The sequence below is a fragment of the Grammomys surdaster genome, unplaced genomic scaffold (genome assembly GCF_004785775.1).
Source record: "Grammomys surdaster isolate TR1022 unplaced genomic scaffold, NIH_TR_1.0 97, whole genome shotgun sequence".
In the NCBI taxonomy this organism is placed as follows: domain Eukaryota; kingdom Metazoa; phylum Chordata; class Mammalia; order Rodentia; family Muridae; genus Grammomys; species Grammomys surdaster.
Window position 1 is genome coordinate 20,548,892 of NW_021604576.1, and position 5,491 is coordinate 20,554,382.

Here is a 5,491-nt window from a genome sequence, read left to right on the forward strand (position 1 = left end):
AGGTGTCATATCAGCTAGGACTACATAATGAGAAAAAGAAAATGATGATTATGGCAAGCTTACATATAAATGTAAGCTTTTGGTAGCAAGTTTAGTGATGTCATTATGATGATGTATAAGATCTGCCGTGGAGATCCATAAATCCCTTCACTTGAGCACTTATTCACCGGCTCAGAACGTACTGGGGATTCAGTGATATGCGAGACTAGGGCTCAGTCTTGTGCAGCTCACAGTCCGGTGGGTGACAAACTCAAAGCCACAGCACGCAGTGATGAGTCAAGTGCTGAGCTAGAAATACAAACAAGAAGATGAAAAAAGAGCCCTGGGTGCAGATGAACTGATTAGTAAGTTCTCAATCAGGTTGTTATTATGCCACAGGCAATTAGGTACTAGAGCACATGAAGTTTTAAAGTCTAGAATATCCCACATCCAATGTGAGGGAGGCTGTGGAAGACTCACTTAAGCTCAGTTCTGATACACAACGGATATGCATGTAGGTGAAGAGAGTGACACCTCAGGGAGCGGCAGCAGCGTGTGCACGGGTTTAGTGATTGAGCGAAGTGACTTGGGGGAAGCTACAGATAGTTATCAGGGTTCCTTTGGCCCAGCTTTACGAATTGTGGACTTTATCAAGGTCAGAGTTTGCCTCTGAGAGATTTTCTTTGTAAAACCAAGTGAAAGAAGGGATCAGTGCTTTCTATTAGAAAGATTATCCTAAGGCGTGTGGGATGACTCACTGTTTTGGCATTCCTTCTAGGCTCCGCCCAACAGTTATCTGGCAATAGCCAGGTAGGCCTGGTTTGCTATAAAAGGGACTGTTTGGCCCCTCCTTGCCTCGCTGCCCCTTTTGTCCTTCTCTCCCTTCCCCCCCCCCTCCAACCTTTCTTAACTGGCTTCTCCCCCCTTCTCTTCCTCCTCCTTCTCCTCCTCCTTCTCCTCCTCCTCCTCCTCCTCCTCCTCCTCCTCCTCCTCCTCCTCCTTCTCTCTCTCTTTCTCTCTTGTCTCTCTCCAGCTCCCTTTCCTCTCCCTCTCTCTCCAAGTGTTCTTGGCTGGCCCCTTCCCTCCTCCTCCTCCCTCCTCCCTTCTCAAGCTCCTAAATAAACTCTATTCTCTACTAGACCATTGTATGGCTAGTACCTCGGGAGAGGGAGGTACCCCCTCCCACCACACCATATCTCCCTCTATAAAACATATTCTGGCTCTTTTAAAAAACACAACACAGTGGATAAAGTCCTTGCCTTGCAAGACTGATGACCTGATTTGATCCTCAGAACCTGGGGAAAAAAGCCAGATGCAATTGCTTGCATCTGTAATGTCTGTTTTTCTACCACAACACAAGAGGCAGAGACATGGATATTATCTGAAATCTCTTGAGTGAGCTAACCTGGAACATGCAGCCCACAGGCTAGCAGAATCTGTTTCAACATGATGGAAAGAGAGAAGAACTTATAAAAGTGGTCCTCTGATCTTCACAGTGTACTGTGATGCATATGCATCTATATTCCTCTGTCTGTCTGTCTGTCTGTCTGTCTGACACACACACACACACACACACACACACACACACACACACACACACTATGAAGAAGGAGAAGAAGGAGAAGGAGTAGAAGGAGACAGAGATGAAGGAAGAGGAGGAGGAAGAAGAAGAAGAAAAAAGAAGTTGTTGTTATTATTAAAAAGGTCACCCTGCCTTCTGTGAAAAAATAAATGAATTATGGGTTGGACAAGGGAGATGTAGTTGAAATTAAGGATGACCAAAAGGAAGAAAATGCCAAGTTACTCAGAATGAAAAATGTCAGGGAGTCCAGGACTGGCAGGAGAGATGAAGTGTTGGGAGCACAGAAGTTCTGTGCTCACAGATAAGCACTAGGAAAAACAGTAATGTTAAACACCCAGAATTATCTCTTCGGTGAAAGATACTTAACTTTTTTTTCCCCAGAAGGCTGGAAATGTAGCTGGCTAATAACTTAGGCAATCCTTGTGCTATCTTTATGACCAGGGGCTCTCTTAGGCTCCCCCTAAGCAGAACTAGAGATATTTAATAATCTAGGTGATCTCTGTGCTTTCTGTATGACTATGGGCTGCCTCAAGCATCCACAAGCAGGACTGTAGGTGGTTGATAGCCTGAATGACCTCTGTGCTCATCTGTATGAGACAGCACCAGATCCTCCCCTAGGCTAGTAAGATAACAAAAGTAGTTAATCTATAGAACCCATCCACATGTACTTTGAAAAGGGTTTAGATGTCGTCATGTCTTAAGCGTTATGCACATGGTCTTGAGTGAATTGTCACCATGAAACTTATTTTCCAAACTGTACTGTGCTTTAAATATGCCTAAACTAAACTGCCTGATGTCAGCCTCAAGACGTGTGAATCAACACCAGCAACTGAGTTGTGCTGAACCAGATTTCCTCCATATCTCCCATGGACAGTTACCCTTCTGGCACTAGTGGTTGCAGAGACGCCACTATGGAGTAGCTTAGAAATATCTGAGAAACAGGAGATCTCTGTATACTACCTAACACACAGTCTTTCTCTTTTCCAGTGATTTTTTACCTAAGGAAATGCTCTACACTGTGCAGTGAGGCAGTGATCGGTCATGTTAGCAAGATAATCTTGCTACTGAGGGTGTATGTATCAGGTAGAATCAAGAGGAAAGACTCACTATGATTTAATTATCAGACATAAGAACTCTAATTAAATGATCATAATGATGACGATGACAGCCCCTTGCAAACACAATTTTACAGTGCACCGACTCTCTGCACCAATTGCCTTCAGGCATTCTACGAGCATTAGACCATTTAATCTTCAAGCAACCCTATGATGTGATGTAGGCTCCCACCGTATCGGGACAGGATAGAATAGAATACAGCACAGATTGTTTAAATACCTTGGTTAAGGTCACTCCCTGAGGAAGTAGAGAAGCTTCGAAGTCTTATTTCTAGGACCCCCTACACTCAGCAATTCTATTTGCCTGGCACGGCACACAGAATTATACCCCTTCATATAACTCAGTATTAACATCAAAGATGACTTTCCTTCATTTGTTCTGGCATTCTAAGAAGCACAACACAGAGGCTTCTACTCCACTCTGTCTCTTGAAAAATCTTAGGAGAGGTGCAAGAAGAAAAAAAAATGCTGTGTTTTTGCAGATTGAAGCTCTAAAGATTAGAAAAGGAGAAAAAACAAGCAATAGTGTTTTTAAACAATGAATGTTGTTTTCTTTTAGCCATAAGGGAATTTTAAAACTTGACAAACCATTCAGCTTTCAAAGCATTCCACATTCCCCACCCACAAGCAGATGCCAGAAGGTGCCAGTTTGAGCCAACTCCGAGCTCAGGAACAATTTTCTAAATACCGGATCAGATTTCTCCAGTCCACACACCATTGATGAATACCTCCATTGTCTTTAATTGGCCTGATGAAATGTGCTTAGCAATTTATCAATTAATTAATTAATCTTAGAAGCACATTTCAGCAAGAGACGAGATATAGTAGGGTACTGATGCAATCCAGAAAATGATAGAGGATTACTACTTCAAAAAGATTAAAATCGCTGCTCAAGATCTTTGAAATTTTAGAATTAGGTTTTGTATAGTCTCAAATTTAGTGAAGGATTTTCTGGGGTGGGGGAAATCTCTGATTACATAAAGAAAGCAATTTCCTCAATTTGAAGGAGAGTTTTTTTTTTTTTTGAGAAGAAAAAGAAAATGCTGATTACAATTATTATACTCATTCAAGTACTGTTCACTGGAAATGTACTCTATGCCTAGCTCCATGCAAGGTACTAGAATACAGAAACTGCAAAGTATAGATCTTACTGCCTCCATATGTGGGGAGATGTACAAGCAATGGAATCTCGAAATAAAAGATTGTGATAAAAGAAATATGTTCTAGGGACCTGGGGAGCAAGACTAAAGGGGTGAACCCATACTGTGTTGCTAAGATTTTGGACATAGTTTTTAAGTGATGGAGAGCCATTAATCAGAATAGGCAATCACACAGTATTAGAAGGATCGCGCTATTATCAATGAAGAATGGGCTAGAGGGTAGGGAAGCACCACAGGCAGAATGAATTCCACTCTTCATAAAAATCATTCGAGAGTGTTCTGAGGTCTCCATTTCTGTTCTTCAACCCATTTCCCCTTGCCCTAAGACACAAGCAATTTATAAACTACTGTTGTAAGATTTATTTTTAAATGTGTATGTATGTGTGTGTGTGTGTGTATGTGTATGCACATGAGCTCACAGAAGCCATAAGAGGACACCAGATCTGCTGACCCTGGCTGCTGTGTCCTGTTCTATGTGGGTGCTGATAGCCAGACTCCAGTCTTTTCCAGGAACAGCAAGAGATCTGAACTCTGAGTCACCTCTGCAGCCCCATGTCACCTTTTGAAAGTGCTATCTCATTGCTAGGCTTTTGAGGTTTCCCCAATATCTACAATTGCTTCATAATTGAATTTCTCTAGTCCCATGTGGTGAATTTCTAGTCCCATGTGGTGGTTTGAGTAGGAATGGTCCTCATAGACTCATGTGTTTGAATGCTTGGACATAGGGAGTGGCACTATTAGGAGGCGTGGCCTTGTTGGAGAAGTATTTCATTGTGGGGGTGGGCTTTGAGGTCTCATACATGCTCAAGCTATGCCCAGTGTTGACATGGTCTCCTTCTGCTGCCTGCAGATCAAGATGTAGAACTCTCAGCTTCTTCTCCAGCACCATGTCTACCTGCATGCTGCCATGCTTCGTGCCATGATGATAACGGACTGAATCTTTGAAACTGTAAGCCAGCCTCAATTAAATGTTGTCCTTTATAAGAGTTTGCTTTGGTTATATTGTCTGTCATAGTTTCTATAGATTTAATCCATTTACATATGTTGAGACTTGCTCTATGGCTTAGAATATGGTACTTGGGTACATGTATATGCAAATATGTGGGTATATGTTAGTTATATATTAGTAACATTTCTATTGTTGTGATAAAATCCCACATCCAAGACTAATTTTTCAAACATAGCTAGATTTTTAAAATTCAAAATATCACTTAAGTGAACGCTGTAGAGTTTGTGCATCCCTCTGAAATGTCACACGCCAGGCATCCGCTGAATGGATGGCTCTCAGCGTTATCTTCTAGGTTCCCACAATAGCTCATTATGCTTAACACTTGATGGCTTTTCCAGCCCAAAGCTCCGTAATATTCCCCTAAACAACATGGTCAGGTTTGTCACAGCAACATACCATGACTCCGGTCCCCAGTTTTGTTTTAGTTATGTTTCTGTTGCTATGATAGAACACCTTGACCAAAAGCAACTTGGAGAGGAAAGGGTTTATTTGGCTTACATATCCACGGTCACAGTCCTTCAAGAGAAGGGAAGGCAGGAACTTATGGTGGGAACTGAAGCAGAAGCCACAGACTAACATATCAAAACCACACACATATGCACACACACACACACACACACACACACACACACACACACACACACAC